At 45.7% G+C, this 20,574-nt stretch overlaps 1 pseudogene across 1 annotated transcript; it reads right to left on the bottom strand.

Annotated features, from left to right (window-relative positions):
• Positions 1-809: 809 nt before the first annotated feature.
• On the bottom strand, positions 810-1,068 carry LOC308416403 (small ribosomal subunit protein eS27-like; annotated as a pseudogene). The gene has a single exon. The product of its transcript is annotated as a small ribosomal subunit protein eS27-like (transcript).
• Positions 1,069-20,574: the final 19,506 nt, after the last annotated feature.

Raw genomic sequence — 20,574 nt, 5'->3', positions numbered from 1 at the left:
GCACCTCTTCAGCTCCACTTTCTCCATTTTTATATAACCCAGGATCGCCGCATGGAATGGTCCTACCTAAAACTAAGATGAGTCTTCCTACATTAATTAACGTAATCAAAATAATCTCTCATGGGCATGCCTAGAGGCCTGTGGACAAGAAACACCAATCATCACAGTCATTGTAATAAATTGAAGTCCTTCGGTGTTTATCAGGTGTCCAGCTCCATTTCAGGTGTGGCTCATGAACATGGCAGATCATGAAGTGTGGTCCATGACATCCTCCTGATATCTCCAAAAGTGATGCCATTTGGTGTTGTGACCAGACACTATTTATCTACCCTCTTTAATACCAGGAAACTGAGTCATGGAGACGCTCAGTAACATCTGTGTTCACTTATAGCAAGTGAGAGGGGCAGGATCCAAATCCAGGAGAGGGACATTCTTGGTTCTAAATGCGAACCATCCTGTTTTTCTCATAAGATTTTATAAGAGCACAGAGAGACTCGCTAATAAATATTTACCGGTGCCAAACATCACAAACTGTTAAGCACAGCTCTGGGCTTCACATTATAGCTGGGAGATGATTCCCTTAGACTTTTAGTACGGCCCACAAGACAAGGCCTTCACCCTGATGTGGAGCTTATGACTTTTCTGTAACGTATTTTAGTTGTGTGTATGCAAGTTCAAATATTCCCACAAGATTTGCGGTCCTCTGAAGACACGATTACCTACCCTCTGTTCCCATTTTATGTCATTTGTTTTTTAAATCCAAAATGTGTTTATTGGGGAGGTTCCCACTCACCTTGAATCAGGGGCTCTCAGTGCTGCTTCCTCCTGAAGGAGCGTCCATCCTTCTGTCAGCCTTGCTTTTCCACCTGTGGGCTGACAGAGGACAGTGGAGCAGCCAACACACAAGACCACCGTTTGTGCATGGCTAAAGACCGTGGTGATTTTATAGCATCCTGGGCATTTCACGTCCATAAATTAGAAACTGGGGCTCTGCACCAGGCACTTTTTCTTGTGTTTCCTCTTCTCATCTTCTAGAGAGGGATGAAGGAGATCCTTTTCAAGAGGCATGTTCTTGTAGGGAGGTCTTCACCGCCAGAAAGGCCCCATTTTATGTCTTCTAATGCCTTATACATAGTAGAAATGTAATAACTATTAAATAAATAAATAAAATTATTGGTATTATATTTAAGTCCTTGCAATGCAAAACGTGCTTTATGAATTGTGGTTATTGAATGGAAACGGCCCACACAGACCCATAGGGAGTAGAACTATTAGAAGGTGTGACCTTGTTGTCGGAAGTGCGTCGCTGTGGACAGGCTTTGGATTTTCAGAAGCCCCAGGCCCAGTGTCACTCTCTCCCTGCTGCTTTCAGATACAGATCAAGAACTCTCAGCTACCTCTCCAGCACCATGTCTGCCTGCATGTTGCTATACTTCCTGTATGGAGTTGGTGTTGCCTACAGGCCTCAGCTTCCCTGCATGAGCGTCTATGCAGGATGCACAGGGGCCTTTGCCACATGGTGACTGCTTCCTCTTGAAGAATCAAGAGACAGAGATGGAACCTGAAAGTTTGCTATAAAAATAAGGGTCCAAAGGAGTAAGGGTCTGAAGGAAGACCCCAGACTCAAATAGTATGGAAAGACAGAGTGTTTATTCTGCAGGAACATCTAGCATGCAGGGGTCAACCATGTTTTGAAAAGACGACCCCAGACAAAGGCGCTCAGGCCTTCTTATAAGGAACTGTGGGAAGTCTCTAGAAGGATTAGATAATCTAAAACTTTATTGGTGGATGCTAGGGGGTCATAGGTGGTCAGTGGCCTGCATTTCTAAATCATGAATGGTTAATCATAGGATAAGATAGGGCTGCCCAGTGCAAATGGCCCACTCTGAGATAAGATAGTTCCCCATTTTTGTGGTTATCCTCAGGCTGTTCTTTGGGAGGGGGTTTTATGACCTTTTTTCTGGATTTTCTGTTCCTGGAGCTGGTGCCTTATGACATTCTTTTTTTAATCAGGTCTGGTCCTCAAATGAAGACAGCAAAAAGGAACATGTCAGGAAAGTGGGCAATCCCCCATCTTCACCTAAGTCCTCATGGGTGATGATACTCCTTCACTCCTCAGTTACTTCATTAGGTAGGGCTTTCATTGGAGCACAGTGACAGTGTGGTGAGATATGATTGGCCAAGGACTTAGGGGCTCTGGGTTGACACAAACACTGTATATAAGTTTATGGGCTATACAATAAATTCAATTCTGCACCCTGAGGCTGATCTTCCAAAGTCTGATTTCCTGGGACTCGTCATGTGACTCTGTAACCTCTCACCCTTTTCCCACCCTCAGTCCTGTTACCATACACTATATAGCCCAGACTGGCCTTGAACTTCTCATCTTCCTGTCTCTACCCCATGAGAGCTGAGATTACAGGCAGTATGCCTCCATCCTGCCACAAATCCACTTTATTCAGTGTAAAAGGGTTTAGCAAGGGTGGATACAAGGAGCGATGATCAGTTTTGCAGATTGTCTACCAAGGAACTGGTCTCAGAAACCACGAACAATGCAAGATCCCAGCTTGACTTCCCTAAGATAAGCATCCCAGGAAGCAAGGCAGCTCTGTGTACTCCGAGAGAACTTGAGTCTTCTCTCCTGTTCTCTTCTCCTCATGTTACTCAACTCCTTGACCCTGCTCCTGATTTCTTGCCTCTCCCTCCTGATCGTCTTCACTTGGCTTTGCTGCAATTCCTAAAATTAAAGCCTATGGCTCAGGTCATTATAATCCAGGTTGGTTTCCAAGAGTCCAGTCTTACTCTAGAAAAGAGAGAGGTAGGATTCTGGTTCCAAAATAGAGTGACTTTAGCCCTAGACTCTGGTCATAAAAATCTTGGAGAGATGAAATGGTAAGTGTGGCAGAGGTCAGGTTATATAACCTGCCCGGTATTGCCAATGTGTCTAGGCATTATGCCGGCCAGGTGATGGGACCACAGGAAGAGAGCAAAGGCAAATAAACGGATTATTGGTATGGAGAGAAAGACAGGCATCCAAATAATTGGTTCGCAAGTACCCATGACATTATAGGTAGGGATGAGCCCTCTCCTAGGGACATGGAGACAATGTCCCCAAGAAGACCCTTGAAGTATAAGATGAAGTTTGCCAGATGAGGAAAAGAGAGAAGTACATGTCAAGCAGGAAGCTACAGAAGGTGTCGGAAGCTTAGATGTCCCAGGCAGGACTGGAGGGTGGGAGCTGAGAGGAGAGCTGCTAAGGACAGCTGGGGTGACACTGAGTTAACCTTGCTGGTGTTGGCTGTCGCTTGAGCTCTGTTCAAGCACTGGAGAAGCCTTGAGGGACCTGCAACATGAAAGAAATTGCATGTGGCTCCAGTGAGTGTGTGATTAACCTGGCAGCAGAAATGGAGGGCAGGCCTAAGACCTTGGATCCAAGATACACAAAAGCATCCTCCCCTCTGCCCCTCCCCCCAACATGGAGCTCATAGAGGAGCATATGGCTCTTTGAGATGTTGTATTCTTGGTTCCAGAAGGTCACCTAGCTTATTAGAAATAATGACCACATATCTGCTGGTTCCTGTCAATAGCCATCTCTGCAAACATACCTCCACAGGCATCTGAACAAAGCAAATCTGCTTTAGTAAACACCAAAAGACCACATCTGCATAATAAAGACTTCGCTGGAAGCCTAAGAAAAGTCTCCTTATGGACCCATCATAAAACAACTCCTCAATTTCCTAGAGCCTCCTGACCACCTCAAAAAGTAGTGTCTGGACAAAGGACCCCTTTGTGCAGTTCAGGGCACCAATAATCATGTCCTGGCAGACTGGAATTCACACTTTATAAAGTGAAGTCTGAGTGTGCTGCCTGTAGACTATCTTGCTTACATGCTCCAGAGCCAGTTATACATCTGGTCAACCCTTAGCCACTGCTCTATTGCTGTGAAGAGACAGCATGACCAAGGAGACTCTTGGAAGAGAAAGCATTTAATTGTTAATTGGGGGCTTGTCTATGGTTCCAGAGCCCGCTATCTGTCATGGGGAGCACGGTGGCAACCGTGGAGTGCTGGAGAAGACACTGAGAGCTACATCCTGATCTGCAGCCATAGGGTGTGGGGAGAGAGAAAGCATGGGCTTTTGAAAACTAAAAGCCCACTCCAGTGACACACTTCTGCCACAGAGGCCACACCTTCCTAAACTTTTCAGATAGTGTCACTTCCTAGTTTTCAAACACTTGAGTCTATGGGGGGCCATTCTTATTCAAACCACAACACCAACCACATTTATAACGATACTTAAAAGGGAAAAGCTTATTCTCCAGGGAAATGGCTTGCTTTGCTGAGGATGGCCTTAACAGGGCAGGAAGCCCCTGCAAGCTGTATAGCCTGGAGTTCAGAACTCTCTGGCCAGCCCCCTTCTGTGTGACTGTGGGAAAACTCCTTTAACGTGCTATACCCCAGTTTTCTGATCATGGAAGTGGCCATTATAACACCCTCCCTGTGGGGCTTCCTGCTAGGATTCAGTAAGTCCTATAAGGATTAAGCTCTTAGAGGACATTGTAGATTGGTGTCAAAGTTTTTGTAAGGCAGGAGAGAGAAGAAAAGGAAAACCAAGATGGAGACAGTGGGGCGAGATGGTTCAGGTCAAGGTGAACTAGATCGATTTTATCTTGTCTAGGTGAGCGGTTTATATTATAGTAATTAGCAGTGAATTTATTGTTTGGATGTATTGTGGATTGAGAATTTAACATAGAAATCTAATTGTGAAGTTACACATTTCTGGAACCTTGATTTTTACCAAGCTGTGGAGGACAGTGTGTGAAAGCAATGACTGAGAGGCAGTTGGAGCATGTAGATCTGGCTCTGCTGCCCTCTAGGAATGAGAACTCTGGGAGGGCCCATGGAACGAGATGTGTGTGCGCCAGGAGTGGTAACAACCCATCAAGGGAAAGGGAGTGAAAACAGCACACTGGGACGGTGGTGGACCACCCAGGTCAGAAGCAGCCAGGGGGGGGGGGCAGAGTGGACCACACAGGAGCCAGGCACTGCCTCTTTCAATATTTACCACAACAGGACATGATTTGGGCAAGAGGTAGAGACCTGGGATTTAATCCTCAGGGGAAAAGGAAGAGGAGGAGGAGGAAGAGGAGAAGGAGAGAAATGGTGAAAAGGAGGAAGAGGAAGAAAAGGAAGTTTTATGTGGCACATGGGAAGCCCCATAGTGGTCTGGGAAAGATGCCTCAGCACTTAAGAGCATTTGCTGCTCTTACAAAGCAGTTCTGAGTTCAGTTCCTAACACCTATGCTTAACAGCTTCCAGCCATCTATATAGCTCAGTTCCAGAGAATCTGATGTCATCTTCTGGCCTTCATCAACTCCTGCCTTCATGTGCACAGACAGACAGACAGATATACATTCACACATACAAAAGTAAAATAAGTCTTAATAAAAACGAAGCTTCATGGAAATTCTTGCTGTTGTTATGCTGTGGTAAAAATGAGCTGACCAGCGACTTTCCTCTCGTGAAGCCGTAGTTAGCAAATTTGCATTTGGCGTGAGCTATCACAGCGATAACACATAGAACTAATTTATCTAATGGGTCTCATGGAAGGAACCATCCCATCCATCACCACACTCAACTGCCTTTTGCTCTGAAATAATCTTTGACGCTATCTGGCTCTTTCCCCGTTAGCTGAGAACTGAGGTCTCCGGGGAAGCTCTGCTTCTTCCCTCACCAACTGTGTAACATTGCATAATTTTCTTTTTTTAAAGATTTATTTATCACTTTTATTTTTTATATATATATGGCTGTTTTGCTTTCATACACACACACACACACACACACACACACACACACATACTGCCATCATGAGCAGTCAGGGACCTTTATGTAGATAGAAAAAAACCTAAATGGTTGCTCTCTTCTTGCACACCATCAATCAGCCTACTTTCCATTTGCACCAAAAAGTCAGTTGCCATTGACCAGCAAATGCGTTCGTGCCCTTGCCAGCTTGGTGAGCAGTGTCCAAGAGAGTATGTACACTTCCACTTGGGAGCCGACAGGCTGCTCTTAGAGGGTTTAGTCATTATATGAGTTACAGACAAGGCAAGACACCCCTGCTCTGTGTGAGTATTGGCACAGTTGGATGGTGAATGAGTTTTCCTCAGCTGAGGGTAAACTCCAGGCATGAATCCAAGAATATCAATTCTACAGAATTCAAGGAAGGAGCTGGGGATGGATCTTAGCCCTAGAACACTGCCCTAACGCACCCAACAAAGGCCCTGGATTTCACCCCCAGCACCCAACAAACACACAGATGAAAGGAGAGAGAGATGGAAGAAAGCTTGTTGAATGAAGTTAGATGAGGTGGCACATGCCTGTAATCCTGACCCTGAAGAAGCAGTGTCAGGAAGTTCAAGGCCAAATGATGCTATCTGTCCAGTTCTAGACCAGACTTGGATTACTCAGTGAAGCTCTGTCCCCCCCAAAAACCTTAAAAGGTGGGTTGGTGAGATGGCTCACTGGGTAAAGGTGCTTGCTCCAAACCTGACTGAGTTCGATCCCTGGCATCCACATAGTAAAGAGAGAACTGAGCCTTGCAGAGCTGTCCTCTGATGTCCACCTACATGCCGAGTCATGCATGCAGCCATGCGAACACGTATGTAGATAAACTGTAATCAAGACATTTAAACTCTAAAACTAAGAAAAATTAAAGAGGAAAAGATGTATCCGAAATGTTTCTCCTGCACAGTTGTTTACATTTTAAAATACATTTTCAAATAATGGCGGCCTATCTATGCTGTTTATACACGTGAGGTTATGAACGTGAAGCATTAAGAAGGGAAAGAGTGCACACTCTTGTGGTTCTTTCTTACCAGCTGAAAAACAACACTTCTTATCACACCAAACCAGTTTGGCCTGTCTGGGTGAATAGCTGCTCCCCAGTAAACGAATGTGATCTTCAGAAACAAATAACAAACAAAAACAGCTCATTGAAGGAGGATGGGTTTCCAGACAGACCAGGACGAAGCCGTGAAAACAGGCTCTTTAAATGGCACACCCTAGTCTTCTAGAGGACAGGGAATGGCTTTGAAGACATGTTCTTTGTTTGCATTCAGCACAATTTGGGGAAGAAACTAGCTTTAAAAACAAAAACAAACAAACAAAAAAACTGTTTTCAAGCTTAACACAAGAGTATGTGTCCAACAGCCAAGGAGTGGACCCAAAGGGACAAAGCACTTAAAAGCTTAGATTCTAGAAAAATCTCTTCTCACTGGGGACACTCCCAGAGGGCAGGGCTGCCCTATGCTGTCTGTCTGCTTGTATTTAGACCCTACAAACACCCTGACTAGTCCACACAGATGCTTGATGAATGTGAGGGTGTTTGTTCTAGAGCAAGGAAGACGATCCGACCGACATCGACACAGCAATAAATGATTGCATCTTTACAGTGAAGGTGATTTACTCCTGTTCCCGTGACCTCTCTTCACTGGCCAGAGGAAATACCAGTGTCTGTTTTGTAGTTTTATGTACTGTCTGGATTGTTTACAAGTGTGTATTTTGGAACATAAAGCACTCAGGACAGAGCGGTCCTCACAACCGTCATCTCCAGAGTCCCGACACCTTTGGGAACAGGGCACAGAACTAATTGTTCCTCGAATTCATTAATTTCATAAGTTATTCCACATCAGCTTCTGCTAAGAGTGGGATGAAGTTAGCCACAGAGATACATGCAAGGGACCCACAATTATGTCCTAATGATGGAGATGTATGTCATACGCTCATGCCTACCGGGAGGGAAGTAGGGAGAGTCTCGTTTTAGCCCTGGCAGCTGCTCATGGAGGCATGACTGCCAGCTCCTTCCTAAACCCCTCTCTACACATTTGCTCCTGTGACTGGGTTTTCTGCTCAGAAGACCCTTTCTCCTTACCCAACCTGTTCAAATGTGACTTTGATTCAGACCTTACTTATTTCCACCTCCTTCTCAGGCCCTCCTTGGGTGGAGGTCTCTCCTACTGGCATCCCTCATCTTGACACTGTCAGACATTGCCTTGAAACAGGCACCCAGAAACTGCTCTTCAGATAGATAGATAGATGGATGGATGGATGGATACATGGATGGATGGATGGATGGATGGATGGATGGATGGATGGATGGATGGATAGATGGATGGATGGATGTGTGGATGGATGGATGGATAGATGAATGGATGGATGGATGGATGGATGGGTGGGTGGGTGGATGGATAGATGGATGGATGGATGTGTGGATGGATGGATGGATGCATGGATGGATACATCTCAGTGGTTAAGAGCATTCACTGGCTGTTCTTGCAGAGGATCCAGATTCAATTCCCAACACTCACATGGGTACTCATAAATGTCTATAACCCCAGTCCTGAGGGATCCTATACCCTCTTCTGGATGCTGGGCACCAGGTATTCACACTAACAAAACAGAACTTGGTTTCTGTGCCTCTGTGTTAAGCCTGTCTTCTTTATGGTGTGTTGCCTGCTTGTCCCTATAGACAAGATCAGCGTGTTGATCTTTCAAGGAGGGTCTGTCTAACTTATTTCATTCTTTTCTCCAGGCTGAAGACACACAATCACTGTTCTAAACCTGCAGTCACCTTAGATTCCAGAAAGAACAAATTCCACAGGAAAGATCTTCCCCTAGCCCAGATGAGAGCACTTATTCTTGATGGTCAGACTGTACCTTGGAGCAGAAATGACCACTACTGAGAACCAGACTGTGCCCCTCAAGTCCCCAAGGCATGACAAGGACTTCTTCAGACCACCTCGCAGTACCGACACAATGATCAACCAGACCGAACCTTGGTTAGGATTGCCTAATTACAGAAATCTCTCCCACTCCCAACTCCACCCCCATCCTCCTTCTAAGCCTACACTCGCATCAGTACCCAGAAGACGAACTCCAGCTTATGGACCCCTTTACGCCCCCCTCTTCCCAACACAGTCACTCTGGATCAATCTCCTCTCTCTGCTCTTCTCGATCACTTGTTTCTAAAACCGGTGTGTTGTGCTGGGCAGCCGACTGCGGGTCCTAGCTCTTTTGGAGCTGTGTGAGCCCGTGCTTCTCCCCTCTGATGACCACTGAAAACAACTCATTTGCAGTCAAGGTTTCCCAGAGAAGGGGGGGGGGAGCTGTCATGGAATTTATGGCACCGGGCACAGTGAGATGAAGAGCCAGTGAAGCCGACAGTCTGCTAGCAGAGGCGGCCCTGCACCGCTGCTCAGAGAGGCCAGTCTGTATTGGCCTAAGGCTTTCAGTGGACCGAGTGGAGCCTACCTATGTTATGGGAGACAATCTGCTTTGCTCTACATGGTAATGCTAAGGATTAACCCAGGGTCTTGTACGTGCTAGGCAAGTTTCATGGAGCTACATCTTCTGTCCTAAAGCCTGTGTGTATTTAAGTGATAATTTCCTCCCCAAAGCAACCAAACAAGAAATCCTTACAGAAACATCCAGAACAATGTTTGCCCAAATACTTGAGCTCTAGTGGCACAACCAAATTGAGGTATAAAAATAATCAGCTAGAGGGTACCATCTTGAAAGTTACAGAACAGTCTTGGAGCTCAGGGATTATTGAGGTATTGAGTCAATCGCTAGAGAATAAGACAGAGGGGTAACAACTGTATCCCTCTTCTGGAAATGAAAGGAGAGAAGGAAGCACCGATACGTGCTTGAACCCCACCTTGCTCAGCAGAGAGGCCAACAGAACAGTACTGATGCTTTTCCCATCCTACAAACAACCTAAGGAGAGAAACGTCAGTCTCTGAGGTTTTGAACTTAGCCCAGCCCTAAACTATAAAAACGTAGAGGAAGGGAAACCGCAAAGGAATGCTGTGGCCCAGGGAGACATCCTTGGCTCTGCTCTTTGACCTTCCTGCATGGCACAAGTGCCTCCTTTGGTCTTCAGCTTTCTTCCAAGCCTGCATTCAACAGCCTCTTTCCTTCTACCTCCCACCAAACTGCTATTAGTGCCTAGAGATAAACCAGCCTTATAGAAAGGGCCTGGTGTTTTCTCAGACAATTCAGTTTCAAGCTTGAATTTGCAATGCCAAAGCCAGAATTTAATTTCCAGGCTTTTCCCTTTGGTTCTAGAGATGGCTGTTGATTGGGCAGGAGGGGAAAGAAATCCCAGGCAACTGGAGCCGGGGTGGAACGCCTCAGGCTGTTTTTCACCGACAGTGCCCAGCTTTGTGAGCTCCACAGCGATCTGGTAGCCTCATTCTCTTCCCTATTTTGCATCTGTAAAAATCCCTTTCATTTCTCCTCAATTCTAAAAGAAAAACTGGCAGAGAGTAGGGACAGACTGTTCACAGTAAAGGAAGCCAAATGTGAAAACCTGGCCAATAGCACTGGGCAGAGTGACATTGCAAATGCAAACACTGGGGGGGGGGGGAGGGGGGGTTAGCCACTCAGTGCAGATCAAACCATTAGCTAGCACGGTCCAGCCCTGTCAGAGACAGAAGCACTCAGCTCTGTCTGCACAAAGCTGACCTCCCTGGTCTTCCAAGGGATTTAGCAAAATACCTGAAAATGTAAAATGGACTGGCCAGATGACAAAGCATTTGCACTTGGAGGTGTTGGTTGGTCTGGTTTGCACAGTCATGCTAAAAACTATCACTCAGTCATGTTTGGTTTCAGACCCTGGGACAAGGGACTGAGGTGCACATTTTACATACCAAAGCAGATTTGGCCTCCAAGGTCTCCTAGCATTTCTGGCATACCCTGCCCCCATCCCTGAACTTCCCCCAGAGGTTCTTTCCTATATAATCCAGACATTTTGGGCTCTCCTCTCTCTCTTCTCCTTCTTTTTCCTTCTTTCTCTGTGCTTGAGCTCTTTCTCTCTTTCTCTTCCCTCCCACCTCTTCCTGTGGTGACTTCCCTGGCCGAGGTCCTTGGTGCCAGTGAACTCGCCTGAGAGCAGCTTCCCAATAAACCTGCATTTAATATATTCTAATCTGGTTGAAATTGGCTCATTTTACCCACAGAGAAATAACTTCTTACATAGGAATAGACACTACGAAGAGTTGAAATGTCTACCAACTATTGAGCAGTTAAAGGAACAGAGATTACACGTACTGGAGGCGGTGAGGAAGGTATGTGTAGCCAATACAGATTGTTTCACAGGGAGGTTGTTAAGGGGAAAAGTGAAGTGAAGGCCTGGAGATAGCTGCACAAATGTGAGAACCAATCCCTAGGCCTGTGTAAAACACCAGCAGAGCCAATGTGGCTCCTATAATGACAGTGCTGGGGCAACAGGGACAGAAGGACCTTCAGAACTTGCTGGGCAGTCAGTCCAGACAATAGATGAGAAATTTTGTCTCAAAAATAAGGTGAAGGTCAAGACACCAGATGTCAACTTGACCTGATTTTATGTGTGTGCTCTCAACTACTGCCCCTGCACCATGTTTGTCTGCTTTGCACTGTGGTGACAATGGGCTAACCCTCTGAGGAAAAGCCCCCAGTTAACCCCCAGTTAAATGCCTTCTTTTATAAGAATTGCTTTGGTCATGGTGACTCAGCACAATAATAGACTAGAGAGTAAGATACCTAGCAAGGAGGTATAGCCTTGTTAAAGGAAGTATGTTACTGTGGGGTTTTGAGGTCTCCTCCTATGTTCAAGCTTAAGCTTTGCTCACTGAGGAAGAGTCTCCTGGCTGCCTGTGGAATACAATCTCCTCCTGGCTGCCTTCAGATCAAGATGTAACAGCATGTTTTCCTGAATGCCTCCATGTTCCCCTGGCCCTCTGGTGATAATGAACTGAACCTCTGAACCTGTAAACCCCAATTAAATGTTTTCCTTTGTAAGAGTTGCTTGGATCATGGTGTCTCTTCATAGCAATAAAACCCTAAGACATGTATCCATATTTGGACATCAGATTATTGCAGACAGAATTAGTGAAGACATACTGGTAATGGATCTTTAGGGGAGGGGATTGGTTGAACATGACAACAAGTACCAACAATCTCAGCACTCAAAAGATAGAGACGGGAGGATCCACAGTCAGTTTGAGGCCATCTTAAATACAGAGTAAGTTCAAGGCCAGTCTGGGTTAAATAAAACTCTACCTCACAAATAGGCAAACAGGGAAAGAGTGTCATGATAAGGAGAAGCTGGGTATAATGGGAATAAAGTACTTAGGGGACTGAGGCAGGAGGATTGCTGTGAGCTCTAAGCCTGAATTACAGAATGAGACTCTGACTCAAAAAGAAAAAGAGCTGGGCAGTGGTGACACATGCTTTTAATCCCAGCACCTGGGAGACAGGGGCAGGCTAATCTTTGTGTGTTCAAAACCAACTTGATCTACACAGTGAGTTCCAGGACTACCAGGGCTATGTAGAGAGAAAGAAAGACCTTGTCTCAAAGAAAGAAAGAAAGAAAGAAAGAAAGAAAGAAAGAAAGAAAGAAAGAAAGAAAGAAAGAAGGGAAAGGAAGGAAGGAAGGAAGAAAGAAAGAAAGAAAGAAAGAAAGAAAGAAAGAAAGAAAGATCAAGGCAGAGATTGGAGTGATGTCCAGTGTGGTGGTTTGAAAGAGAATGAGAGAATGACCTCCATATGCTCAGGAAATGAAACAGTTTGAGAAGGATTAGGGGGTGGAGCTTGTCGGAGGAGGTGTGTTATTGGGAGTGCCTGCTGCCAGTGGATCAGGTATAATGCTCATATCAACTACTGCCCCAGTACCATGCTTGTCTGCTTTGCACCATGCTGACAATGGACCAACCCTCTGAAATGGTACAAAAGCCCCCAAATTAAATGCCTTCTTTTATAAGAATTGCCTTGGTCATGGTAACTCTTCACAACAATAGAGAGTAAGATACCCAGCAGGAAGAGAGGCACAGAACTGCCTGATACTTCCACTTTTTTTTTTTTTTTTTTTTTTTTTTTAGAGTCTTACTATGTAGCTATGGTTGTCCTGAAACTCACCATATAAACCAGGTTGGCCTTGAACTCAGAGTTCAAGGTGCTAGACAGTAGTTGAGAGCCTTACATCTGATCCACAGGCAGCAGGTACTCCTAGTGACACACCTCCTCCAACAAGCCCCACCTGCTTGTACTTTTTGAGTGTTGGGATGGATTAAAGGTATGTACCACCACGCCCAACTTGAATTTTTAAAAACATTCTTTATAAAGATTGACTTACTTTTTATGTGTATGAATGTTTTGCCTGCACATATATATGTGCACCGCATGTATTCTTGGTGCACACAAGCATATTTCAAAAGGGTGTCAGATTTCCTGAACTGGAGTTAGAAATAGTTGTGAAATCAAACCCCTGTCCTCTGGAAGAGTAGCCAATGCTCTTGATCTCTGAGTCATCTCTCCAGCGCCCCACTTTGAGGTTTTTGGTCATGGACTTCTGTCCTTCAGATCTGTGAGATGGCATGTTTCTCTGGGTCTTAGCTGCCAGCTTGTGATGCTCCATTACAGTAGTCTCAGGGAGTGAGCACTGGTCAGGTGCTGAGCCCACAGTCCAGTCATTTTTACAGTCACATAGTCAGTGGAGTAGCTGTATATTTCCCACTCCTTTCCTGTATACTGATAATCCTATCACTAGTTACTAGGTTGAGGGGGAGAACTAGTAACAATGTCAATCCATTGATGTTTAGTCAGGGCTACAATTGAAAACTGATGAAGGTTTGAGTCCCTGTGATGGAGGGAAAGCAAAGCATTCCTTACCACATTAAAGTGCTGCATTTCTAAAGAGCCAAATGGCAAGCAGCCAGGAGCGGCCAGGAGCCCAGGAGCGGCCAGGAGAGTTGTTCCTCAGCCTGCTTTGGCCTGGGAGATGAGGAAGATGCGGATGGCCAATACAAAACATTTCACAGGGACATTGTGAAGAGCTCAGATGGAGTGCTGTGGGGGTGGGGAGGCTCAGTGGGTGAGGTACTTGCTGTGAACACATAAGGAACAGACTGCACTCCCAGGGCTCTCATATAAAAGGCTGGCATGCCTGTAGGGTGCCTGCAACCTCCATGCTGGGCAGATCTCCCTTGGTGGATCTCCATGACTGATAAGGAACAATCTGTACTTGTGCTTAAAAGGGACTCCTCCATGATGACAGAAGTGATAGTTCTGAGTGTCACTCTGAAGTCGGGCAATAAAGATTCATGGTGTGGCTGTTGTCTGCTGTCTTTATTTTCTAGGGTCACCCTAATAAATGACTGACAGGTCTCAGGTCTTAAAGTGATAGGCCTCACAGCACAGGAGGCCAGAAATCTAAAACTGATGATTCAGCAAGGCTGTCTGACACTCTGTCTCCTGCTCCCTTCCCCTCCCCCTCTCCTCCTTCTCTTATCTCCTCTCCTCCTCTCCTCTCCCCTTCTCCCTTCCCTTCTCATTCTTTCTTCCCCCCTCCCCTCCCTCTTCCCATCCCCCCCCTCTCTTTGGAAGGTGCTAGAAAAGAATCCTGCTTGCTTGTTATATCTTCACTGATGGTCACCAACTACCTTTGGAACTCCTGGCTTATCAATGCACATTCTGGTTATCTGATATCATGTGGTGCTCTTCCCTTGGTCTGTCTGTCTCCGTGTCTATCATTTCTCTCTACTTATAAGGATGCCAGGCATTGGATTAGTGTCCACCCTAATTCAGTGTATCCTCATTTGATATAGTGACATTTGCTAGTAGACAAGATAAAAATCCAACCCAGTAAAGCTTCACCTTGGAAGAAGAGCATATCTGTGTGTGGTCCATGTAGAGACTGTGGGATTAGACAGATCTGCTTTCAGATTCTTGCCCCTCGTGAAGGTACCCCTGAGTGGTTTAATAATTCTCTCAGTGGTCGTACAGCTACTCCTACTTCCTCTAATGGGCTCAATAGCAGTCATGTGCCCTCGGACTGCTGGGCAGATAAATAATGTGGGTGCTGACAATCTTAGCCTAATGTCTGGGATGGTTAGTGGTTATTGTCAGCTCTGTTGGACTTAGAGTCACCATTCAAACACACCTCTTATTGAGAAGGAAAGGCCTGCTCTACCCATGGGTAGCACTGTGGGCTGGGTTCCTAGACTGAAGGAAAAAAAGAAAGCAAATTCTAGCATTCCTGTCTCTGCTTCCTGGCTGAGGATGCCCTAAGCTGCTGCCTTACACTCTGGCTGCCATGCCTTCCTCATTGTGATAGACTGTTACCCTGAAAACTGTGAGACAGACAAACCCTTCCTTAAATTGATTTTGTAAGGTATTTAGTCACAGCAACAAGAAAAGTAATTAAATGTTTAATATGTTTTCTCAATGTTCCCTTACCCTATCCCAGACAGGGTTTCTTTTGTGTAGCCTTGGCTACCTTGGAATTAGCTCTGTAGACCAAGCTGGTCTTGAACTCACAGAGATTCACCTCTTTAGGGATTAAAGGTGTGCACCACCTCCACCCAGCTCCTTCAACATTCTTAAGGCTGGAAAATGGAGCTGAGGGAAACAGGTTTGGCTATGTTGTGTGTAAGGCCCCTGGTAGAGGAGATGATTATCCTTGTTTTTTGGAGAGAAGGTATATTTTGAAGTGAGGGTCTTATTGTCTAGGGTGGACATGAACTCTCCATCTTCCCTCCAGCAAATTTTATTTTCTTAAGATTTGTGTGTGTGTGTGTTTGTGTGTGTGTAGGGGGTGCAGACCAGGAAAGGGTATCAGATCCCCTGGAGCTGCAGTTACAGGAGATTATAAGACTCTCATGCTGGGCACCAAACTCAGGTCCTCTGGGAGAGCAGCGAGTACTCTTAAGCACTAAGCCATTTCTCCAGCTCCACCAGCAGATTTCAGACATACAGCATTACTCTCTACATTGGTGTGTTGTCTGTTAAAGCCAACTGGGCGGTCTTCTTCCTGCCCTTGAGCTGCTGACCACACTTCCCATAAGCTTTAACCTCCCAGACAATGCCAATCACTCCACCATCTGGCCCCTGCAGGTTCAGTCGGTTTTCTTCTGCCAGTCCCAGCTTGCCTGGAGATCACCTCCATGCCATTGTGTGACTCTAATTTGTCCCCTTTAAGCCCCAAGCCCTGCCCTCTTCTGCCCATACTCACTCTCTCCTTCCTTTTTCCCTTCTGCCAAACCAGAGTGAGAGATGACTCAGTAGTTGAGAATGATTTTTCCAGAGGACTCAAATTCAGTTCCTGGTGCCTGGATCTTTTGGCTCACAACTGTCCATAAAACTTTCAGATTCAGGGATGCCTTACTATGTCCTTTATCAAGAATATACATACATTCACATAAAAATACATCTGTGCTCCCACACGATGCATGTATGCATTGCCTGTCAATAAAACAACAATGGCCTATAGGAAAGGATAGAAGGTAGGACATCTGGGAGCCAGAAAGGAGGCAGATAGGGAACTTGGGAGGATTCGCCCCTGGACGTGAAGGACAAACACATAAAAAGTAAGCAGCAGGACTTAGAATAAATTGGATATTAAGTTAAGATACTAAGATATATTAAGATAGATGGAGGACAAGCCAAAGCTTACAGCCAAGATGTTTGTAAATATAATAAAGCCTTTGAGTCCTTATCTCTGGGAACAGGGGCACAGTGCAGAGTAAATACTCCACAACAGATCACAGGAAGTTTGAGACCAGCCTAGTCTACACGGAGAGCTCCAGGCTAGACAAAGCTACAAAGTGCGAGACCCCGTCTCAAAGAAAACAAAACACAATCGGTACAAATAAACAAAACCGAAAAAGATTAAAGAATACAAATAAATAAATTTACTGAAGAAAAAAAAAAACCCTGATCGATCCTTTACAGTTACAGCACCTCCTCCATTGTTCCCACCGTTTTTTGGGGGTTGGGAGTTGGCGGAGGGGGGAAGCAGAGAGTGAACTAGGACAACAGGGTTGTCTATGATTAAAGGCCAGATGTTCGTTACAGGATGTACCTGCCACACAGGAGGTCAGAGAGTGCAGGACAGCTGTGTTGGAGCAGGCACAGGCGTCAACTTTTAATGACGAACAGATGCAGCGTTAGAGCAATAGCCTGAAAAGCTCGCAGCTCAACCGTATTGATTTCCCCGCCCCCTCCACCAGGGTGTATTTATAGAATTATCATGAGTCTCCATAGCATAACCAGACCGCACATCTTCTGCCCTCACTCCTCACCAACACCTGCTCCTGAGCCATAGCTCTCTCAAGCCACGTCTCCCACCTACGCATTCTTCCGAGGCTGCCCACTGTGGAAAGGGCTCCTGGGAGGGAGTGGCCAGAGAAGGCATACCTCGCCGCCTGCATTCATTCTCATGGATAGCATCTCGAAGGCAAACAAATATGATTTGAAATGATCAATGTTCTGCATAGATCTGAGAGGACCGGCTGGTCTCGATGCCAGCTCGTGTTCCATTAGAAGTGTATTAAATCATTCCAGGCACTGAAATCTTTTGGGTGACATTTTCATTTAAAAATCATAGCTGGGCTTGAGCCCGCTTGTCTGTGACCTGAAGTATGAGTCAAGCCAGCTGGGACCTGTCACTGCTGGGCTGATTGAGAATCTTTCATGGTAGCTGCCTGCTGCTCATTGTCTTGGCATTGAGAAAAATCATGTACACAAAACTATGCTTCTCAGTTACCGCTTTTTACTTTGGTGTGTGTGTGTGTGTGTGTGTGTGTGTGTGTGAGAGAGAGAGAGAGAGAGAGAGAGAGAGAGAGAGAGAGAGAGAGAGAGACTAGTGGGATTGTGCTGTTGACTCAGTTACCTTATTACTGAATGCCAGATTATTAGTATGAGCTCAAGACAATTGCTGAAGTCCAGAACCAACCTCCACCAGACAAAGTTCCATGCACTCATCTCTCAAGTCAAGCTGCCCCAGTTGTGAAAAGGAAACTGTGTGCTGCCTAGCCAAGGACCTACTAGGAGCACTATTCCAATTTGTGTCCCTCTGTAACTCTGGCAGACCTTGAGCTTTTGATCCTCCTGCCTCAGCCTCCTACATGTCTGGGATAGAAGGTCTCCGTTGCTAGGTCTGGCCTGACTTGGGCTTCTAAAAGCAACACAGAGACTAGGCTGAACTGTGGTGTGGTTCCGAAGAAAACAGAAGGCAAATCCAGAGGGTAAGGAGCTGGGATCGCCTATTAGCCCTGTCTGGGGTTGGATCCAGGGTCTGGGGAGAATGACCCTCAGGGGATTGGTTCTCTGGATTCAGGGGGTCTCTGAAGAAAGGTTGACCTTGAACAAGGTGGTTTCTGTCACTTAGGATAGTCCTTGAAGAAGTTGGTCTACATGATGGTGAGCTCATCACTAAACATTTTTAAGCCTATTTCCTCATCCACACAGATAAAAATTCCTATCTCATTGGGTGTGGTGGTGCATGTCTTTAATCCTGTCACTTAGGGGGCAGGAAGGTCAGATCTCGCTGGCTTTGAGGGCAGTTTGGTCTATGTATCACATTTCAGAACAGCCTGGGCTACATAGACAAAACAGCATGAACAACAAAACGTCTGTGTTCTTTTGCACAGTTGACAGAGAAATGGGACAGGTCCCTGTTGTTTCTGCAGCATTCTTGACAGTGGGTAGAACCAGCTTCTCATGCCCAGAAGGAGATCAAAGCAGGATATCACAGCTTCCACCACAATGACCAAATACGAGAGCCCAAGTAAAGTCATTCACAGAGCACCTGACAGTGGTTGCCCAATAAGCACGAGCCATCTCGACTGTTGTTTTTAATAATTATTATTTACCATGAATTGTGCCCGAGGATGGGGACACGGTGCTGATCAAGTTCCTGCTCTCAAAAACTCAGCCCACGAAGTAAGTCAAACAAACAAGCATTTACAGTGTAAAGCAACTGGTAGGGTGGGACAGGATGTGGATGGTCTTAGGACTAACATGGGGGAGGGGTCTGTGGGGTGGGAGGGGTGTGTGTGTGAAGGAGAGTGTGCCAAAGTCAATGCTGGGAAAAGCCGGACTGCGCAGGAGATGACCGTGGGAGGAAGCAGTGTGTGTAAGACACACTTCAGCAGGGTCAGCTGAAGCATGTAGCAGGGAAAGTGGATTTGGTGGGTGCTTGAAAAGGCCTCTCTGCTTGCCTTATGGGAGAGGTTTAGAGACAAGCTCAAAGGCTGGGGAAGGATCCGGATGAGAGGGTAACATGGCCGTGACAGGTTGGTGGGATGGAACAGAGTCACAAAGTCAGGAAATACTTAGGCAGCTATGAATGGGTGGTAAGAATGAAGGGGCGATTCCAGGACAAAGTGGGGATGCTGGAGAGACAATTTAAGAGCATCTGCTACTCTTACAGAGGACTCTGTTCAGTTCCCACAGGGAAGCTCTGAATATCTGTAGCTACAGTTTCAGGGCATCTAATACCCTCTTCAGATCTCTGCAGGCATTGCACACACGTAGTGTGCATACATACAAACAGGCTCATACATGTAAAATAAATCTCTTTTTAAAAAAGAAGACCGAGCTGAAAGAGATTGCAACCTCATGGGAAGAACAACGTTATCAACCAGCCAAAACTTCCATGGACTGAAACACCAACCTTTGCGCACACATTGAGAGACCTATTGATCCAGTTGCATATGTAGCTGAAGATATCAGTGTCTGGCATCAATGTGAGAAGAGGCCTTTGGTCCAGGGAGGGCATGTTTTCCCATGTAGGGTAATGCCAAGGAAATGGAGTGGAGATGGTGATTATGAGGGAGAGCATCTTTGTGAAGGCAAATGGGGGGGGGGTGATGGGAGCGGGGGGGGGGGGGAGGGATAACATCTCAAATATAGAGTAACTAATTTAAAAGAAGTCCTAGGTAGGCATGGTAGTGCACACCTTTAATCTTAGTACTTGGGATGCAGAAATATATAGATAGACCATATCTTAAAAAAAAAATAAAATAAAATCACAGCTGTGCAGTGGTAGCACATGCCCTTGATCCCAGAACTTTCGAGGCAGAGAGAGGTGAATCTCTGTGAGTTCAAGGTCAGCCTGGTCTACATAGCTAACTAGTTCTAGGACAGCCAGGGCTACACAAAGAAACCTTATCTTGAAAAACAAACAAACAAAAAAAATTTCACTTTGTATTCAGTCTTCAATAAACATCAGTCTTTATTCCTTTATTGAAGATGGACTCTGGACCTAGTTATGTGCTGGGTGGGTTCAGGTATAAAGAAGCAAAAAGACAGACACTGGCCAGTGAGTGAATCTAAGAGTCCAAATCTTTCAATGTGCCTATCAAATGATAAGTCAATAAACTCACATTTGGGTTTACACAGGTGTGTTTGGTGATGTTAGTCAGTCCCTGAAGGCTATGTTAGTACTTACACCGAGGGTTTGGGACTTCAAAGTTAATAAGTGGGTCCTTGGAAGTAAAAGTATCAGCTCCTTGGAAATGTCTGGCAGAGCCCTCTTGCATTTGCCTCCAAATAAAACTCCAAGGGGAAGAGGCTAGAGATGGTATCTTTAAGATCCCAGGACATTCTCTGAGTCTGCATTGGGAAATTGGGCTCAGTGTTAGTTCCCGGTGGTTCTGGGGTGAAGGAATGGGTCTGCACAGTAAGAACCTGAGCCGGAACCCCATACATTCTCTCTTGAGGGCACTGGGAGTTCGAAGGGCAATGGGATTAAAAGT

This window comes from Micromys minutus (assembly GCF_963924665.1).
Source record: "Micromys minutus genome assembly, chromosome: 2".
NCBI classification, from domain to species: domain Eukaryota; kingdom Metazoa; phylum Chordata; class Mammalia; order Rodentia; family Muridae; genus Micromys; species Micromys minutus.
Note: the sequence above shows the minus strand (reverse complement) of the source record. Positions and strands in the feature narration are given on the sequence as shown.